General features: G+C 43.5%; 2 long non-coding RNA genes across 3 annotated transcripts in view; both read right to left on the bottom strand.

Annotated features, from left to right (window-relative positions):
• LOC309380717 overlaps nucleotides 1-21799 on the bottom strand; it is a 370732-nt gene that overhangs the window by 183868 nt on the left and 165065 nt on the right. The gene's annotated exons all lie outside the window — the stretch shown is intronic.
• Nucleotides 12769-18116, bottom strand: LOC309380692. Of its 2 annotated transcripts, none has more exons than XR_014173035.1 (3): nucleotides 17994-18116; nucleotides 16489-16606; nucleotides 12769-13056 (listed from the first exon to the last, which is right to left on the bottom strand). It is a non-coding gene; the product is annotated as an uncharacterized lncRNA (long non-coding RNA). The 2 variants fall into 2 exon arrangements; XR_014173036.1 differs by lacking the exon at nucleotides 17994-18116 and adding an exon at nucleotides 17506-17545 and having other exon boundaries at nucleotides 16489-16651.

Genomic DNA, 21799 nt, shown 5'->3' with positions numbered 1-21799 from the left:
CTGTTGAAAGCACGACTTTCCTTGATAGTCCATTTAAAAAGCATCCTTAGTCCCCCCCCCCAGCCCTACATAGCTGCATGCTCTTCTTTTTCATTCAGATTTATTATGTAGCGAGGTTCCTATGATATACTGTATCGTCAGTCAATGCTACATAGCATCAAGTAGACCCTGGACAGCACTGCAGCACTTTCGGCTCTAGAAAAATTGACTTTAAATATTATAGCTCTAGGAGCACATAGAGTACCTCCATCCAGAGTATTCAGGGCCAAGAATCTGCAGCCAAAGAACTTGGCCATTTTTTGTTGTTTTTGTTTTGTTTTTTAAGTTTTTATTTATGCTTTTCAAGTTTATGCATATCATTAGCTTTACAATCAATTTAACATTTCAAAGTTTGACTTCCTCCCCTTCCTTTCTACAGTCCCTTAAATTTATTTTTTAATATCCTCTGCATATCCAAATTCATTTAATTTGCTCATTTAATTATCTACTTTAAATATATACTCTTATGAAACTGCAGGTTATTACAATAATCCTGCTAATGTTTTTATCTGTTTGAAATTTATCTGTAAATATTCAATAAACCATTTCCGTTCTTTTACAAAAAAATTTTTATCTTGATTTCTTATTCTTCTGGTAAGTTTCGCCATTTCTGCATATTCTGTAAGTTTCTGTATCCATTCTTCCTTTGCTGGGACTTCTGTTTCTTTCCACTTTGGGGCAAGTAGCATTCTTCCTGCTGTAGTAGCATACATAAATAAATTTCTGTACAATTTAGGTAGTTCTGTCCCTATAATTCCCAAATGAAAAGCTACAGGTTTTTTTTTTTACAAAAGTTATTTTGAACATCCTTTTCAATTCATTGTATATCATTTCCCAGTAAGCCTTAACCTTACTATAAGACCACCACATATGATAAAAAGAACTTATTTCTCTTTACATTCCCAACACTTGTTTGATTTAGATTTATACATTTTTGCCATTTTACTCGGTGTTAAGAGACCAATGATATATCATTTTCATATCATTTTCTCTTAAACCATAACATGCTGTAAATGGAGCGTCTCCACCCCCATCGTTCAGTCCGGACACTGAGATCCAGCACTGAGGGCCTTCTGGTGGTTCTCTCATTGCGAGAAGTGAGGTTACAGGGAACCAGACAGAGGGCCTTCTTGGTAGTGGCGCCCACCCTGTGGAACGCCCTTATTACTTATTGCCAATACACACTTTTATCATAATTACACTTTTTCTTAATATATCTTAATTCTATATATCTAATTGCACTATATATCTAATTGCAACTATTACTGAAGTTCCTCAAATGCTGCAACAGAGTTTAAACTACTATATTTTATATAGTATATATAGTATATATATTTTATATAAAATATACCGGTATTTTATATTTTAAATATTCTTTGAAAACCTCCTATTTTGAGACAAATTCCTGTTTCGATTTATTCTTTATTTTTTTCTGATAGACCGTCTAATTCAGCATATTCTGTCAGCTTTTGGATCCAATCTTGTATAAAGGGGATTTCATTACTCTCTCCCCTTATCTTAAAATCTGCCCTCTCCATCACCTATCCAGATTTTTCTCCCTCAATCCATTGTCCATTCTCTAACTCCAGCCACTTTTCCTCTGGGATCCATGCCCCTCCCCCTGCTCCATGAACATTCCATGCCATCACAGCAGCTCAACCAATTAGATTTAGGGGTTTTACAACTGTGATTCAACACTGACATTAAAAGACAAACTAACTAGACATAATCCAGAAATAAAGCTAATACCTACCCACAATCTTTCCTTGTTACAAACTGTTGGGTAGCCAAGGCAATCAATGCCTATTCTTTTGTCAACAGCTTTATCCTGCTATAAATTTTAGGGAAATTGGTTTCTTACTCACTTAATCTAATACCCCATCAGCAGTTAAGACATATTTTTTCACTGCCTACTTGGACTCAGATGCACAACTGAAATAATTTTATAGACACAATGGGGGTGTATTATTAGTTCCTACACAGATACTTATTTCCTTGGGAAGCCCACAGACAGTGCAACAATTTAGATTCAAATGCAATCAACTCTTAATCACAGAAGCTGGAGTTCAGATGGTATAAACTGTGCTCAAGGGAAAATTTGGAAGAAATAATATGTGAATATTGACACATTTCATAGCAACAGCAATCTGTGGAGGCAGACAAAGTCCCAATCTACAGCAAGAATGATAGCGTTTCACTTCTGCATATGAAGTATTTAGGAGAAGATGGTGGTCTGTCAGTTAAATAACCTGCCAAGGGGATAACGATAAAAAATGTTACTGTTCACCTGCATCTGTTCTGGGCCCTGTCATTGCTAACAACCCCAGGTATCCCCCTCCACCCCCTCAAAGCGACGGCTTTTGGAGGGTAATAATAATAATAATAATAATAATAATAATAATAATAATAATAATAGGGGTGGGTGCTTTAAGTATGCTTTAAATGTAGGAGTGTGTTTGCAGCCAATGTTTATCTGTCAATTCTTGCAGTACGTTCCCATGTAATTTGACCAGCATGATTAGAATATTCATCTCCAAGATTTAACATTATTTTCCTTCAGGCTCTTACTGCTCTCTGATTCCAAATGGCATCCTCTGAACTGAAAATCCTTACCACCGTTACATATTATACTGTCTGTTGTATTTTCCTCCCAAGAAACAGATTGATATCTCCTTTTCTCAGTAGGACATGATCTGATTTTGCCAAGAGATGTTATTCAATACTAAGGCACAATAAATACATATTATATGAAACAGCACAAAACATTGGATATGCAATGTGTTCTTTGGTGTTTGTTGGTGATCTGATAGCTATCAAATTTCTGCTATGAGGATGGTAATAATAAAAAACAAACATGTATCTTTCTTAACAGGTATATGAGACCATAACTTTCAACTTGTTGCATTTAATATTAATGTATAAATTAATATTTATCTCCCTCCCTCTCTGTTACATAAAGGTACTTGAAACATCAGATATATATCCTCCAACAGCACAAATGAAGAACTAATTTTAAGCTTTAGAACATTAACCACTTAGGTAAGCTTGCAATCTGACCTAATATGAGAGTCTGGAGAGTATTTAATCTCCAGAAAAGGTTTGGACTCATAATGTACTTCAAAACTCTTCAAGCCAACTGCTTAACATTCCAAAAGGCTTGAGTTAAGACAGCTCTACTTGGAGGTAGGGGTGATGCTATTTTAGGATCAGCTGTTTGGATGCTGTCCTCCTTGGACTGTACCACTTGGGACTGTGATGGGGACCTCATGCTCTGGATTCTTCCACATGTAAAAGCATAGCTGTCAACTTACAGATTTGAAAATAAGGGACCAGCAGCCTTGAAAATAAGGGACCAGCAGCCAAAATAAGGGACCTGCAGCCTCACCTGTTCCAGGCACTCCAGTCTTCCTGTCCTCCTGCAGTCTGGTCAAACTCATGCTGGTAGCTTCGAGAACACTGTCCAACCAAATTTGTAACCAGAGCTTCAACTCAATAGAATCTGAATCACATGCACCACAAGGCCTATGCAGCCTCAACTTAAGATGGCTCCCCGGTCTGGCTTTGCACTGCAAAGTTTGCAGCAGTACGTGCAACAAAATGGCGTCCAGCATTCAAAAAACCCCTCAGCTTGCATTAACTAGCCACACACAAGGCATGCAAGCTCCACCCCCCAGTCGTTCTTAGACTTCTTATTGGGTGAGCAACACAGCCAAGCAACATAGTTGGAGCCTCCCTCCTCCCTGGCCGGCAGGGAGGGAGAGGAGCTGCTTCCTTTGAAATTTAAGGGACATCATTTAAGGGACATTTAAGGGACATCCATCAATAAGGGACAGCAGCGGGACATGGCGCTGGAATAAGGGACTGTCCCTTCAAATAAGGGCCACTTGACAGCTATGTGTAAAAGCCGGCACACAAAAATGCATCCCTGCACAAGAAGACTGGACTAGTCCCTTTCTCCCTGAGATGCTTGCCTTCTGCCAGCAGGGAGGATTTGACAAAGTCTTTCTGTGCGTCTTGTTGCGCCCTTTCAACAAAGTGGTGTGTACTTGTTGGCTCTCCCTGCCCCACGCACATTTTAAAGAGTATTTCATCTGTGCTTCTGTTCTTTGGCATGCTATCTAGGTTTCTCCTTTTGTGCATGACATTGGCAAGCAACCCGGATTTCTTAAAAAAGACAATGCTGAGATGTGTCAGGTTATTTTTAATAGTGTGCACGACGCAGCAAAATTTTCATCAACTGCGATTTGTGGCAGGACGGCGTAATATTAATAGCCCATGACAGGGTCTGTTGTCTGAATAGCATAACTGCAGGATACATCTCCTGGGTGTTGAAGAAATGAAAGCATTCTTTCATAGTACACTTTCAAGCAGTGACCTTTTTTTCTAGTCGTAAGCTTTTCTTTCAGAACCAGCTATATATCTTTAATGAGTTCACTTCGGAGAGCTGATGACATCTGGACAAGGGTTCAAACAAATTTTTCCACGATAAATCACCCCCTGCAGATTACGGGATGACTGTTTGCTTAAATGCAGTGTCCAGCATTCAACGTCACTTTGACGTCTGCTAACGAGTAATGTGTCACCATATATTTAGCAGTATTTAATATTGGGTGTATATTTGATGTTAGACAGCAGGAGTGGGACCTGCAACAAAATGGAGAGTTTGGAGTGTTCCTATTCAGGGTCCCCAGTAAGGCAGCCATGCCCTTTCCTAGGATACTCCATTACTTTCCCCATGTTTGGTTTTCCCTTCCAACAGCCAGTCACTATTCCAAGCCCACAGAGCATCTTCCATCCTCATCAAAATATTTGGGGGGTTTGTCTCCTTAGGGTTTTCCTCTAAAAGATTTTTGTTCTTCTGCTAACCTTGGCGTCTCTCTGAATGCATTGAGTTTACTAACGTATTGAGTTTGCTATTGCAGGATTTGCTCCTTCTAATGGAATTAAAAACATTTATTTGACTCAGTAAGTCAGAAGGACTCTCTTAGAATGCATTCTTTCCTCTTTATACAATCCTTATACTGGAGTTATTTAACATCAGGGTTTGCTTTGCTATCGTTGATTTGACTGTTTACAGCCAATGCTGGTTTTGGTTTGATGAGCTATAGGATTCAAATCAATTATTTCTAAGATTTGGAGGAAACATACTTTTAGCCATGCTTGAATGAAATTTGTGTCTGGAGTATGTGCATGTAACTTTTTTTAATTCACTATTATCATGAGCTCTGCAGTTCTAGGGGTTGGGGAATGCTTTCTGACAATCAGCTATGATTTCCAAATTACTGCAAGTTTGATGGGTGTGTGTGTGTCAGAGAAATAAAGAAAACCAGAAAAAACTGCTCTGCTAATAGAAATGGCAGATCCAAAATATATCATGAAGTAGACGAAATAATAATTCCACTGTTCAGAAAGTTCATATGGTCACCACAGCTCATTCGTAATCAAGATATCTCAAAACAGTAAAGTATTCAAAACTAGGACAGGCTCTCACCTTGTACAATCACATTGTACACTAGCAGATCAAGCCAGCAAAACTTGCAGCCTACTGTGAGTGTGGCCAGGATTTATGATGGGGGTGGGGAAGATGCCCACCTGTCATCATCCTCTGTCTGGCTCGGTTTAGCAGATTCAGAATGAAATGTCCCAACAACACTTGTTTTAAAATACTTTCATTTGACACCAAGTGCTCTGCAAAATCTGTCAAAATCTTCAGTCCTTTGAAAACCAGGAAGTTATATAAACAAATTAATATCAGGGAGTACCTTTCATGGGTGTATTTTGCAAAATTACAAAGAACATGCCTTTTTATTTTATTTTTCTAAATTGAAGCATACCTGAAGGAGCATCTCCACCCCCATCGTTCTGCCCAGACACTGAGGTCCAGTGCCGAGGGCCTTCTGGCGGTTCCCTCACTGCGAGAAGCCAAGTTACAGGGAACCAGGCAGAGGGCCTTCTCAGTAGTGGCACCCGCCCTGTGGAACATGCTCCCACCAGATGTCAAAGAGAAAAACAACTACCAGACTTTTAGAAGACATCTGAAGGCAGCCCTGTTTAGGGAAGCTTTTAATGTTTAATGGATTATGGTATTTTAATATCCTGTTGGAAGCAGCCCAGAGTGGCTGAGAAAACCGAGCCAGATGGGTGGGGTATAAATAAATTATTATTATTGTTGTTGTTGTTGTTGTTGTTGTTAAGCAAGGATGTGGTGGTTTTTTTTAGGTTTGCTGAAAACCTCACTGCGAGAAGCCAAGTTACAGGGAACCAGGCAGAGGGCCTTCTCAGTAGTGGCACCCGCCCTGTGGAACATGCTCCCACCAGATGTCAAAGAGAAAAACAACTACCAGACTTTTAGAAGACATCTGAAGGCAGCCCTGTTTAGGGAAGCTTTTAATGTTTAATGGATTATGGTATTTTAATATCCTGTTGGAAGCAGCCCAGAGTGGCTGAGAAAACCGAGCCAGATGGGTGGGGTATAAATAAATTGTTGTTGTTGTTGTTGTTGTTGTTGTTGTTGTTGTTGTTAAGCAAGGATGTGGTGGTTTTTTTTAGGTTTGCTGAAAACCTTTTTCAGACCTCCTTCTCAAAGCCCTCCTTTTCCCAATGCAGTCTTTCTGTACACACTCAGTAAGCATGGCTCATTGTTAAGTATTTTTTATTTATCGCTAGGCCCATGCAGCCTACCCAGCCAGATGAAGCCTATCAGTTCTGCCTGGGGCCTGTACCATTCCTATTTCTGCAGTTACAGGCAGGCTGCAAATCCAGGAACATTGATCAAGTCTCCCTCCCCCAGTTATTTCTCAACATCTTAAGAGACATCTTGCTCTGCGGGGAGGACAGCAGTGGCGTAGCGTGGGTTGTCAGCACCCGGGGGAAGGCATGTAATTTGCACCCCCTAACCCATGGATTTGCGCCCCCAACCCATGGATTTGCACCCCCTAACCCCCAGATGTTGCGCCCGGTGCGGCCGGCCCCCCGCACCCCCCACGCTACACCACTGGAGGAAAGGGAAAGCAGACTAGCTGGCCAGCCATTCGGCTGCAGGCTGTTTTAGCTGAGATAGTCTCTCCGTGTCCCACCAGCACTGACCTATTTAAGTACCATCATGCCTTGAGGGGGAGGAGTTAGAAGACAGAGCCATCCATTTGTCACCCCTGCCTGAGGGATCACAATACCAGACGAGATAACAGCACCAAGTCCCTAGACAAAGCAATAAATGGGGAAAATAGCTCAGATAATAAGACCTCAATAACCAAGAATCACTGACTTAGAATAGAGGTGGGAGAGAAATTTGATTCAGTTCACAGTTAAAGGTGAACTTACCTAATTCACATATTCTACAGAGAGCGTGAAGATTCACACATGAATTTTGCATTTTTTGCAGTACCCTTCTCCAGCAAAGTAACGTGCATAGAAATGAATCTATTGGAGTGAAGTGTGCATAGAAATGCATACATTGTTGGAAAGTAGTATACAAAATTGAACTATATTTGGTGAAATTCTTTCTGCAAAAAAATGTGTCCATTGGAGAAAATTACATATGAAACCATGTCTATGAGGAGAAATTATTGCAAAAATGCTCGTGAATTTCCATGAGGGTTGCTTTGGGGTTTTTTTTTTTTTCCTTTTAAGCAACTCTGATGAGGAAAATGTGGAGAACTGAACCTAAGATTGAAAAAAAATGAGAAAATGAGAAAAAATGAATTTGACTGATTCATCTTCCCTAGTTTAGAAATATCTCAGCACTCTGGTAGTTTCTTGTTTTCCTGTATTTCATTGAAAGAGAAATCATAAGGAATGTCATTACTCGGTAAACCACTGAGAATTACATACCCACAAGCCAGACAGGCACACCCACAGGTCAAACACGTACCTTCATTTCAGGGAGCATTGAAAGCTTTAATGCCTTTGTGACACTTGCTTAGAACATTTCGGGCTTCTGAAACTAGGATGGGAAGGGATAGCTTATATGTAAGCTGCTTTCTTATCTTTCCTTTCCGTCCTGTGTCTAGTCAGACCAGAAAAACTGCAAAGGTGCAATGATTCACAGTAAGACAAGTCTGTTGACTTTTCGTTATTTTCACTCTGCCCTTTCCAGGCCCTCAACACTCACCAGCTAGGACAGTTGCCCAGTGGATTTGGGACTTCAGCATCATATGCCTAGTTTGCAGTGGAGAAGGCATGAATTCAGTCAACTCTGCAAGCTAGGAGATTCTCCAAACCACAGCACCATCATGTACCTTACGAGCTGTAGAGCCAACCAGCATTCACCTCCTGAAATGACTGTATTGTTGCATCTTATTTTTGTATGCACCAATAGAAGATACCATGCTCATTTGGTGATTTGTTTGTCTTTGTGAAGCCCAGAATTATAGTACTTAGAATTGGAAAAGCACTCCAATGCTCTTCTTGGGAATGATCTCAGTCAATAGCTCTTTGCGTAGGGGTGTGGAACCAGCATGTTTCCGAGCACAATTCAAAGTGTTGGTGCTGACCTTTAAAGCCCTAAATGGCCTTGGCCCAGTATACCTGAAGGAGCGTCTCCACCCCCAAACACTGAGGTCCAGTGCCGAGGGCCTTCTGGAAGTTCCCTCACCGTGAGAAATTACAGAAATTCAGGCAGAAGGCCTTCTGAGTAGTGGCGACCGCCCTGTGGAACGCCCTCCCATCAGATGTCAAGGAAATAAACAACTATCTGACTTTTAGAAGACACCTGAAGGCAGTCTTGTTTAGGGAAGTTTTTAATGTTTGATGTTTTATCGTGTTTTTAATATTCTGTTGGGAGCTGCCCAGAGTGGCTGGGGAAACCCAGCCAGATGGGCAGGGTATAAATAAATCATCATCATCATCAGACCCAGTGGCGTAGCGTGGGTTGTCAGCACCCGGGGCAAGGCAAGTAATTTGCGCCCCCTAACCCGTGGATTTTAGCACTCGAGTCTAGCTGTGAGTGCGAGCGCGCACCCCCCAGATGTTGCGCCCGGTGCGGCCGGGCCCCCCTGCACCCCCACACTACACCACTGATCAGACCCAATGCCAAATCCTGCCCTTAAGCCCCTCTACCTAATCCTTAGGGCTCTCTCCATGTCACCCCCTCTCCCCAAGCTGAACCTCTAACTGGCTCTGCTTTTCCTTCTTCCTGAGGGGTTTTGCTCTGCTGAAATGTGTCCTTCTGATGGTGCCTTTTGCTTGTTTGCGCGGAGGAGAATGTGTAGGTGCTTGTTGAAACTCTCCTATTGTGCAAAGCTAACATTTAAATCCATCCTTATCACAGTCATTCGTTCAATGAAACATCCGCTCTGCGTCGAGGCCCGTAGTAAACACACAGCAACAACACCTGACAGATTATTCTGCATAGACACTTTCACACAGTGATATGAGATGCTCTCTTAGATGAGTAACATTATTTATACTGACAGTCTCAGTGACTAGCCTACTTTCAGGAACAGAGGAAGCAGCGGTAACTGGATGTTGATGAACCATTGGGGGAGGGAAAAGAGATGGTCTTTCACATTGTTAATACAGCAGATGTTTCAAGTTGTTGTTCACTAAGCACATGCTCTATTATCTCGCCCGCACTTCATATAATCCATGTACAGTGAAACGGAAGTGCTCTTACAGACCTGAGCTCTTATTGCATCGCAGCCAAGACTAAAAGGAGCACGTAGGTAATTTACATGGCGACTGCTTGCCTTACAGATGCCATAAACCTTGATGCCTTTTAAATAGCTTATGTAAAAATCACACTGATTAATAATAATAATAATAATAATAATAATAATAATAATAATTTATTATTTATACCCCGCCCATCTGGCTGAGTTTCCCCAGCCACTCTGGGCGACTCCCAATCGAGTATTAAAAACAATACAGCATCAAACATTAAAAACTTCCCTAAACAGGGCTGTCTTCAGATGTCTTTTAAAAATAGGATAGTTGCTTATTTCCTTGACAACTGATGGGAGGGTGTTCCACAGGGTGGGCGCCACTACCACGAAGGCCCTTATAAAGTACAGGAATTGGTTTAAATGCTCAGGCTCTTTTCCTGTTTGTTCTTAATAACACAATTCCCTAATGAATCCTTTAGAAATGCAACAAGTGGGGAAGTGTGGCCCCTACAGACCATCTATAACCCTGAAAGCAAATGTGAGCTAAATTGTGAATGATGACATTCAGTTCCCCCTCTTCCTTCCCTTCAAACAAAATTTACATAGGAATACCTTAAACAATCCAAGGATTTAACTGAATCTGATCAAAGGCTCAGTTGGTTTTACCAGCCTGTCCAGAAAGCATTGAACTTCATGTCTAATATATGCACAGATGCACAAAGATGCTTCATTGCTGAGCCCTAAACCTATTAAGTTCCATTGTTCATGAGAACACTGTGTTCAGTCCCTTATTGCAAACAGATCAGTACAAAGCCCGGCTCTTTTCTTCTTTTTCTTTATGGGTTGTCTTTGTATTATTGGTTTTTAATGCAGTTCAGAAATCCTGTCTCTGTGTTCAGCGTAATTACCTGTACAGCCCCCAGAATACAGTACTGTCTCTGAATGAATCACTCCCCTCTCCTCCCTTCCTGTGAAGCTCTAAAGGAATGATTATGACAGCAGTGTGAATTCAATTTGCCATTCATACATGAGCCAGAATGCTCAATCATGACAAACTTAGTCACTACTGTGCAAGGGCTGGCAAAGTACATTACACTTTCCGGCAATCATTTCTCCCGCCTTCCCTCTCTCATTGTAATTGAATAAACGCTAGGCTTCAATTTAACCCATGTTGTTAAAACTTATTTTCATTATTGCTTCCATTCTCCGTTACTTCCTCTTCCTTTCAACCTGGGAAGAATGAAGATATTGCAAGCCTTGATGCAGAGCTACTTTTATATATATACAGTGGCGTAGCGTGGGTTGTCAGTACCCGGGGCAAGGCAAGTAATTTGCGCCCCCTAACCCATGGATTTTAGCACTCGTCTCTCGAGCGCGCGCCCCCCAGATGTTGCGCCCTGTGCAGCTGCCCCCCCCTGCACCCCCCACGCTACGTCACTGTATATATATATATATCTGTTCTGGAGAACTTTTATGGCGATGCCTTCCTTCCTGATAACTAGGTTATACAATATTCTGGATTTTTGATAAATGCACTAAGAAATTAGCATGGACTTGCAGGATCAAGTTGTACTGTGCACAAAGGAAGCAGATAAAGAGATACAGACATTCAGAACCAAGGAAACGCTGCAATTCCGGGGGTTAAATCAGGCTAAATCACATTGGCTTGTAGGAACAGTATAAATGCATCTTGATCTATAGCTCTCTGTGTGCTCCAATGCACACATGAAACTTCCCCCTCCATTTCAGTGGCGTAGCGTGGGGGGTGCAGGGGGGGCTGGCCGCACTGGGTGCAACATCTGGGGGTTAGGGTTAGGGGGCGCAAATCCACGGGTTAGGGGGTGCAAATTACTTGCCTTGCCCCGGGTGCTGACAACCCACGCTACGCCACTGAGTGGCTTCGCTCATTTAGATGGAAGGAGCAGATCTACACATGCAAAGAATGTGCACATCAATATGCTGCTTCTGTTGCCATGAATAGGTCAGCCCTTGTAAACGGAGAAGGGCTGAACCCATCAGAAATAGAAAAGCAAATCCAGTCTGTAAGGGAAATGAACCAAACCACACCACTACGGGCTACAAGCTGACCAAGGGAGGAGGCCATGGAGAAACTGGGATAGCTTTCATAATTCCGGGACTATCCCTGGAAAATAGGGACACTTGGAGGGTATGTTTCAGACCAGGCATGTGCAAAGTCCGTTTCGGGGGCGTAATCCGGCCCGCCTGTCGGTTTAATCTGGCCCCTGTGGGTAAAATTCAAAAAAAACCTCAACAACTTCAATCCTAAAAAAAAGGTCAACAACTTTGGCCGGCCCTTTGGCCAGCCCTCACGGCCCTTCACTTCATCAATCAAATCTGGCCCTCTTTGAAAAAGGTTTGGACACCACTGCTTTAGACCACAACGCGGTCTAAACCTCTTTGGCTTGCCAATCAGAAGGTCGGTGGTTCAAATCCTCATGATGGGGTGAGCTCCCATTGCTCTGTCCCAGCTCTTGTCAACTTAGCAGTTTGAAAGCACACAAGTGCAAGTAGATAAAGAGGTACCACTGCAGTGGGAAGGTAAACGGCGTTTCTGTGCACTCTGGTTTCTGTCACATTGTTCCGTTGTGCCAGAAGCAGTTTAGTTCTGCTGGCCACATGACCTAGAAAGCTGTCTGTGGACAAACGCCGGCTCCCTTGGCCTGAAAGAGAGATGACCACCGCAGCCTCATAGTTGCCTTTGACTGGACTTAACCGTCCAGGGGTCCTTTACCTTTTTTTTTAACCTTATGCTTTTGGTGGTATACATTGTGCCCGTTTCTTGTCTTACCTCCTCCTCCCAGTTGCTGGTACCATACATGAGAATCGATGCAACCAAAGCTTAATTCAGTTGGTGTTTGTTAGCTTTGCAACGGCAGCCTGACTCAGCTACTCCTCTGGAATGCATGCATGTTGTAAAACTGGTAGACACAGCCATGAAACCTAAAGCTTTCTTTTGTAAATAATGAGAACCAGACTCTCAGGAACCGAGACTCCAGCATGAATGAGACATACACCGAGAATACAGACATACCGTCAGGAACTGAGAACTTTGCTAAAGAGTGAGAGTACTGTACCAAGAATAAGTAGCTAAAACAAAAAAGAAAGATTTCCATTCGTCATTGCCTTTCTTTCAGTAAAGTCTACACCCAACCAAACATTTAATGTGATGTATGAATATCACTTACAAAATGCAAGCTTATATTTTGTTGCTCAAAAGAGCCTGAAGTTTCTGTAACGTACAGTAATGTGGATGTTCATATTCTGGAGTACAAAATACTGATTATGATTCTAGAATATTCCCTCTGAATCCGGCAGTTCTGCTGTTTATGTTGGCAATTGCAGTTTAACTGTGGAGATGCTTCTGTGCAGTGACCTTGGGAAGACACAGAACGCCCTGTGATGAAGAGAGAGAAAAAACTTGTGAGGAGAAGCTGTTATTGCTATAAGCAAATCAATATGACAACACTGCCTCTTGTTCCTAATCAAATTGTAAAGTTACAGCTGGAAAAAGAGAACTATCAGTTCTGACAGCAACAATAATACCCCAAGATTAACAGCAAAAAGTTTTAAACCAAAAGGAAGTCATTAGCCTTGAACAATTCCTACTTAAGCTGCAGTCTTAAGCAGACAAACCTGGAAGTTTGGTGCACTGAAATCAATGGGAGTTAACTTCAAAATAAATGTGCTAAGAACAGGGCGTTTGTTTATGATTTCTGCTTTGCTCAGATTGATTAAGCAAGGGGGCAGTCTTTCTAATTAACTGTGGATTTATCCCACTTTAACTGTCTGCTGCAACACAGCCAAGCCTTTTCCTTGGGTTGCTTGCTAGAACTGGCTGCAATCAGGTTTATGTGGCCTTCTAGATCAGGGGTCGGCAAAGTTTAGAGGCCGTGGGCCGGATCACTCCCATGGAGATCATCCATGGGCCGGACTGGAGCAGCGTGATGCTGGAAATGGCTTCTGCACATGCCCAGATGCTGGAAATCACGCCTGTGCAGAAGTGATTTTCGGTGTCTGGACATGCGCTGATGCGATTTCCGGCGCCACTCGGCGAGTCCCCGTGCATAGAATTCGGTCATCACTGTTAGAGAGGTGCACATGGAGGGATTGCAGATGCCCTATTGCTATAAATAAGTCCAGAAAGATCCTGGAACGCTTGGTGGCTCATAGAGTGGCAGCGCTGGGGGGGACGGGTCATTGACCACCCCAACATTCAATTCAGCAAGGTGACCCTCTACCGCAGGGATGGCGTGCATCTTTCCAATGAGGGGAATGATGTTTGGCTGGCCAACATAAATGCAGGGATTAGGGATTGGTTGCAGGTCTGAGGATACTGGCGGCAAGCTTTGCTCGTGTGGCAGTTAGGCATTGATTGGGGTATTGTTATGTAGATGAACGGGGGGGAGAGGAGCACCATCACCTCCCCCAGTTACTGAAGTGTAGTCCGGTAAAGGATTCCGGGGGGCGTGGCCGCATCTGAAGCCTAAGGAGGCCAGGGCCCAAGGCACGCCCCCCAAGCAGTGACCCCGGGGGAGTGCCTAGTTTTTCTAGATGTTGTTAGACATCGATTCCCATCATCCCTGACCATTGGCCAATGGGAATTGGAGTACAACAACATCTGGAAATTCAGGGTTCTCCGTTCCTCAGTCCCCATCTGCACTATGCATTTATAACAGTATTATACCACTTCAAAGAGTCACGGCTTCCCCCAAAGAGTCCTGGAAACTGTAGTTTGTTAAAAGGGCTGAGAGATCCCATCACAAAGCTTCCATTTCCAGTGTGGTTCTATCTTCCCAGGAACTGTAGCTCTTTGAGGGGAACAGGGGTCTGGACATTTTCAGTGTTCCCAAATGCTTCGCTATGGAACATATAGAACACCTCCTCAATGTTCTTCCAATGCAGCTTCTCCAGAGTGACTTGAGGAGCCAATCTTCAGTGGCTGTCTCACGTCCTTTCAATCTAGTGAGCCCAAAGTGTGAGAGGTCTTCTTCTCAGTGGCTAAGACTAGGGAGACAGGGATGCTGTTGGGACTTTGGGTTGTTGACCTCCTTGTGACCCCAGACTACTACACCTCTGGTTCTGAACCAAAGGTGGAGCCTATGCAAATGCAGCGGTACCTTGGGATGCAAATGGGATCCGTTCTGGAGCCCCGTTCGCATCCTGAGGCAAACGCAACCCGCGTCCCCGCATCTGCGTGTGCGCAGGTTGTGTTTTGCCACTTCCGCTCATGCGCATAATGTCATTTTGACCATCTGCACATGCGCGTGGCGAAACCCGGAAGTAACACGCTCCGTTACTTCCAGGTCACTGTGGAGCGCAACCTGAAAATACTTAACTCGAAGCACATTTATCCCGAGGTATGACTGTAAAGAAAAGATGTGTCCCTCAGCATGAAGAGGGCAGGCAAGGAGCGACAGAACCCACTTCCTTCTTCATGGGATTAATCATCTGATGGGATTGTTAATTGCACACAGGGGCAGACTTTGGTGACACAACGCCTCTGGTCTTCCATTCTGCACATGCTCAAAACTGTGCTACGTCATAGATTTGCACCCTCTCAGCTCAGCACCCTGTGCAGGGAAACTGCCAGCACCACCCAAAATCTGGTGCTGATTACACGAAGGGGAATACCTAACTCAGCATCTCAGAACACAACAACATAAGATTTTTAATGCTGTGGTTCATAACCATATTCTTTCTTTTTGGAAAAAGAAATTAAATATTAGGTGCAAGTGAAAGGGATTGTTATTAACAACACAGTGCTTGGTGGTGGCGGGGAGATTAAGTTTTCCCTCCCCAGTAGAAATCTCTATGAATTCCCCACCTGCCTGCTGGCATTTTTGTCTAGGTGGCTGCCACTCATACTGTTTCTTCCTTCAAAGGATTTACACATGCAAGAAGAAAAAGGGCCCCACTCACAGGTCTGTGTCCCCCCCAATTGTATCTCTGATGCTTGCGGTGGCATTCCAACAACCCTTCTCAGTTCCCTGGCATGTTTGTTGTATGTGACTGAAAATGCTCCTGTTGATGCTCACATAATATTTTAGGTGTAGTGCAGTCGTTCACAATATAGGTCAGACAGCTCACAACCAACAGCATAGACCCTAAGGCAGGGATAGATGTATAATAACATGTATAATATGTGGAACAGATAGATCACAACCAACAACATAGACTCTGTGTGCATAATCTGTGGCCCTCCAGATGTTGAACTACAACCCCCATCATCCCCGACCATTAGCTATATTGACTGGGGTTTCTGGGAGCTAGAGTCCATCAACATCTGGAGGACTACCGTTTCCCTTGTCCCAGTGGCTTAGCGTGGGTTGCCAGTGCCCAGGGCTGCTGAGTGGGAAGGAGGGAAATGGACGGAGTATGCATGCACATTCAGCTGCCTAATGGCATCTGTGTGGCCCAGGAGATTGCAGCCACAGAGATAAGAAAAGAAGAGTCATTCTGTTATCTGGAGAGGTCACTTCCTGGTTTGCGTAGAGAAGCCATTTTCAACAGAGCATTGCAACAAAAGCGGACAGTTGTATTGAGGCAGCACCGGGTCTTGAAATTGTGCATCCCCTAACATTTTTGCACCTTGCCTGTGCGGCACCCCCCCCCCCCATGCCAGGCCACTGCCCAGTCCATGCCCAAGCCTTCTCTAACCCAAAGTACTGAATCACGCTCAAGTCGGAATATGCTTTTGTAGGATGGAAGGTAGGATTATCTATTTTAACTAAACAGTACTTTGGTTCTTTATTTGGATTTCACACTAATGCAATATGTCCTTCAAGGAAATGGTTAGCTGCAAATAAAAGAATAAAAAGTTCCTCACCTGCTAATTAGAAGACGACAGTGATAGTTTTCCCTAACTTTCACCCATATCCAGCTTCGGTGACATCTGGAAAGCCATTTCTTCTCCAGTTAACGAAACAGGTCCACTCTGGATGCCTCTTTTTGGTTCCTGACTTGTTCATGGCTGGTTCAGTGGGTTCCACCTACCAAAACATTATTACAGGATACTAAGTGAGAGGAAGGAGGAAGAAAATTTGTTATCTGGCAGCATTAAAGCATGTACCGTATGTCAAAGATGGTGAATATTTGCTTCACATTCATTGAAGAGGTACATGAGATTGGGGACATTTGGGGCTAAAAGACAATGTTTTGTTTTTCAAGGGGAAAGCGGGGAAAACAGATTATCATAATTATCCAAATTATGATGAGAGCTGAGGCACTTCATGTGAATAATATCACTTCTTGTGTCTGTTAAATAAGGAGGCAAGGGAGTTCAAAGACCCAAAAGCAACTCTAGTGGGTGGAAAAGAAAGTCTGGGAAATTATGTAATGAGAAAGTCTACATGAATTTGACTGGAGAGCAGAGGAGGCTGCTTTTGAGTTCAAATCTGCAACAATTGTCACATTTGCTAGCTTGTACTTCAACAACCCCAAGGAGACTACATTCAGGCTCTTAAAGTAGCTCAAATGTCAGACAGGAAGGGACTTTGTCTACTTCCTGTCAGGAGGCTTCCAGTGATTCTACCAAGTGACTGGCCTGACCAGATATTGACAATGATACATTGGAGGTGATGTTGTGCTGTTGGTGCCTTGATTCAAGTCACTGGACACAGCTTCCCCAACATGTTTGAACTACAACTCCCATCATCCCTTACAATTGGCTAAGGGCTGATGGGAAATGTAGTCCAAAACATCTGGAAAGCACCACATTGGAGAAAGCTGGTCTACTGTGCTGGCTGCTGGCATGTGGATATGTGGCTAAAATATGAGTTGTATTTTATTGTCCCCCTGTTTGTTTTTGTTTGTTTATGTATCATCTACAAACTTACTTGCTCACTCAGACTGAGATGGTTGTTCTCACCAGGTATCAAGCAGGCTGCCCGATGGCAGGTTACTTGCCTTATGACAGGCCTATGAAGTATAACTGATAAATCTGTAGTTATTTTTTATTCCCCCCTCAGCCTACGACTAATCATTTGCTCCTGCAAATTGTTTGCTCTCACATGCCACACTTCTACAACAGACCCACCAAGTGTCCGCATTTTCCAGGGATAGTTCCAGATTTACAGAAGCCATCCGTGTTTCTGATTTGATCTTGGAATGTCCCATTTTTCCTCAAGACGTCACTAATTTCATCAGGGAAATGTTGGCGGGTTTGGTAGGGAATCCCTATTTTCATTGGAGAAATGTTGGAGGGTATGGAGTTATTTGACCCCCCCCCATCCAAGTAACTAAGTAACAGTACAATCTTTAAAAGGGACACTGGTGGCAAGTCCGCCAGCTTCTAATCACGGATACCAGCAGCCTTCAAGCAAGCAAATTTGCCTTATTATCGCTCCCTAGCATCCCACTGCCAGAGGATTGTCTCCTTCCATTCACCACTTTGCCTCGTCCAAGTGGCAGAAACCTGGGCAGTGCTGAATGTCACATCCATTGCAAGGTGTGTCCTGTTGGAAATAAGAAAAGGGCTTTCCCTTTGGCCTGCCTTTATATCCACTCAGTTTCCAAGTGCTTTTGTGACATCACAAGAAGCCCACAGCCAATGGCAACAGCTGGGGAAGCATCAGCTTCATTGCTTTGAGCCTCACAATGGCAGGTGGACCTATCAGTGATTGTGTGCTTGTTTATTCGGGCCACGGGTGGTGCTGTGGACTAAACCGCCAAGCCTCTTGGGCTTGCCAATCAGAAGGTCAGCAGTTTGAATCCCCGCGACGGGGTGAGCTCCCGTTGCTCTGTCCCAGCTCCTGCCAACTTAGCAGTTCGAAAGCACACCAGTGCAAGTAGATAAATAGGTACCGCAGTGGCAGGAAGGTAAATGCCATTTCCGTGCACTCTGGTTTCTGTCATGGTGTTCTGTTGCACCAGGACCGGTTAAGTCATGTTGACCACATGACCCGGAAAGCTGTCTGCGGACAAACACCGGCTCCCTCTGCCTGAAAAGTGAGATGAACACCACACCCCACTGTTGCCTTTGACTGGACTTAACTCTCCAGGGGTCCTTTACCTTATTACCGTATTTTTCACCCTATAGGACGCACTTTTTCCCCTCCAAAAATGAAGGAGAAATGTGTGTGCATCCTATGGGGCGAATGCAGGCTTTCGCTGAAGCCTGGAGAGCGAGAGGGGTTGGTGCGCACTGACCCCTCTCCCTCTCCAGGCTTCAGGAAGCTATCTGCAAGCCTTGGGAGCCCACGGGAGTCCCCCCCGGGCTCCCCTGGCTTGCGCAGAGCTGCCTCTTATCCCGAAGCCCCGGCGCGCTGAGCAGTCGTGCCGGGGCTTCGGGTAGCTCTCCGCAAGGTGCGGGAGGGCTCCCATGGCTTGTGGAAGAGCAGCCTGTTCTGGGGGCTGGGGTCGGGGGAAGCTCGGGCTCGGGCTTCCCCCGCCCCAGCCCCATGTCTGGGGGGGGGAATTTTTTTCCCCTTTATTGCCCCCCCAAAAAACTAGGTGCGCCTTATGGGACGGTGCGTCCTATAGGGCGAAAAATACAGTACCTTACAACCTTTAGAAGACATTGGAAGGCAGTCGTGCTTGGGGATTTTTTTTTTTAATGTTTAATGTTTTATTAAACATGAGTCTTTTAAAAGAAGCCCCATGGAACAGGTGTACTCTGTATCCATGGGGCCTCTTTTAAAGGACTCACTCTGTATATGGGGGAATAGAAAAATTGGGGATTTCCCCAGAATTTTTCCTGCTTTCCCCTCCAGGCCTTTGCATCTCTAAGTGGGACAGGAAAATATTGCGGTGATCCAGACCCCGAGGAATAGAATCAAACTTCTTGATAAGTTCTAATTTAGTACTTTCATATTGACGTCTCTTCTGAAGTTCCCTTCCCAGAGACTTTTTAGCATTCACTGCTGAATCGGAAAAGCCTAACAGAAGCAGGGGAAGGGGAGGGGACGAGAAGACAAAGCTTTTTCTTTCACTTACGTTCTCCTGTGATGTAAAGAACCTTGCTTTTTAAGCAGCTCTGCATCAAGAAGGTGTTCGGCTGTCATAATTCTTGTGCCGCGTTCAGTGAGGAAAATGCAGGTTTATCATAACTGTTTATATAGCATGAGTGGTTGCTATGGTTTGTTTTACATCTCCGGAGGAAAAAGAACAATGGCCTGGCAGTTTAGTCATAGTTTGCTATTTGGGAAATTCAGAACGGTCTTAAAGCTCTCCCTTCTGCTGGATTATCCACAGGTTGGAAATAACGTTTGGTGAAGTTACAGCATTAATTCAGTCATCCTTCTCCACCTCTCAAATGAAGACCGTGTGGCCTGACTTCCCAAAGATTCCTTGCAGTTGCTGGGGCTAACATTTCAAGAATTCATTCTCATGGAGGGACAATATGTACAACAATAAATCACACCCCACCAAATTCAGTAAAAAAAAAACATTTCTAAAAAAAGTTATACTAAATGTACAATCTCCTGTTCAGGTCATGTTCTACATGCACAACTGGGTCCTAATGAAATGGATGCATATTTTCATGTTGATAAGAACATCTATCATCAGCATCTAAGGCCACCAGCCGCTAGAGGCCCCTTGAGCTGAATTGTGATTGGAACGAATATTTGTGCTTCAAATATTTCCTGAGCACTTGGGATTGTACCAATTCTCTGCCACACGGCTGCCGCTGTGTGCAGCTCAACTCATGCAAAGTTATGCAGACCTCATCTGCTTTTGTCCAAGTCACCTCGGTGCATTCAGTTGAGTGACACAATGAAGTTTAGCAGCATGGAACCTGAGCAATTTGCATGTCAGCAGAGCCCATGGAATGACAGATCTATGATTCTTCTCATAGCTGTCAACTTACAGATTTGAAAATAAGGGACCAGCAGCCTTGAAAATAAGGGATCAGCAGCCAAAATAAGCGATCAACAATTACTTTGATAAAATACATATTTTGTTGCGTGCAAATGGCTTTAGATACCTATTAGGTCCATAAATTACCATATAGCATATATTCAACACAAAAAACAGCAACAATTTGTTCTTGACAAAGGACAGCTGGACATAGAAAGGGCCCCATTACCTTCAGTAGCTTATTTAAGGGACATCATCAATAAGGGACAGCAGTGGGACATGGCGCTGGGATAAGGGACTGTCCCACCAAATAAGGGACGCTTGACAGCTATGATTCTTCTGTTGTCATGCTCTTTTCACCATCTACTTGGCTTGGGCTACATGTATCCTGTACAGCAACAGTGACCATGTGATCTGAGTGTGCATTCTTGTGTACATAAGGAAAGCATTGCACAGCTGGCTGGCTGGCACTCTGAACAGGAGCTATCCACTGCAGCATGTTTGTTCAAGGACTCACTTGGAATCAGCCCACAACCCACTAGAGATGCATGAAGAATCCAGGTAGTATAACAATTATCAGCTATATAAAGTTCCATCCAGCACTACTGCAATATAGACATAGGCTGTCCTTATAATAAGGGAAACAACAGTATATTTCATTCAATCATGTAAATATTTTAGGTTTGCCGTGTCTTGGCTGGTCATATCAGACCTGCTTCTGGTTTCTCTATTTCCTGATTATTTCTGGAGCCTTGTGTGTATTTTTAGATGCCTCTCTGCTGCTTGAGCCATTTTCTTTATGCAAACAGAAGAAGCTGTATCACAGCAGAATTCACGCTTTGATGAATTTTACTGCTTAACTGCAAAGCAAATCAAGGTTGCACCCATTAGACTACTTTACATCAATCAATATGCATTGACGTATAAGCATTTAGGTTCTAATCTTTCAGCAAGATGCATTAGACAGCATATGGTCTGTGCATGTATGGTCTTACTGGAATGCAATGAACCACTGGTTGTTACCTTCTGCAGATTTAATCCCCAGAGAGATCGAAAGCAGAAACAGTGTGTGATATCATTACTTTCCCTTGGATATTATTTCTGGCATATGCATCCAGAACTCCCAAAATTGTGGTTGATCTTCTTTTCCCATGATTGATCCACCAGCATTCTCTCTCCCATGGTCTTTTGGACCATCGTCTCTTCTGTTTCATGCATGTACCAGCCGAGCATGACAACAGGAATACAACACACATGAAGAAAAGTGCTGAGATTAGGATGTCCCACTTTCTTCCTTTTTTATATATAATTTTTATTAAATTTTCTGTTTTACAATTTAG

Source organism: Podarcis melisellensis (assembly GCF_964234715.1).
Source record: "Podarcis melisellensis genome assembly, chromosome: 11".
NCBI lineage: Eukaryota > Metazoa > Chordata > Lepidosauria > Squamata > Lacertidae > Podarcis > Podarcis melisellensis.
Note: the sequence above shows the minus strand (reverse complement) of the source record. Positions and strands in the feature narration are given on the sequence as shown.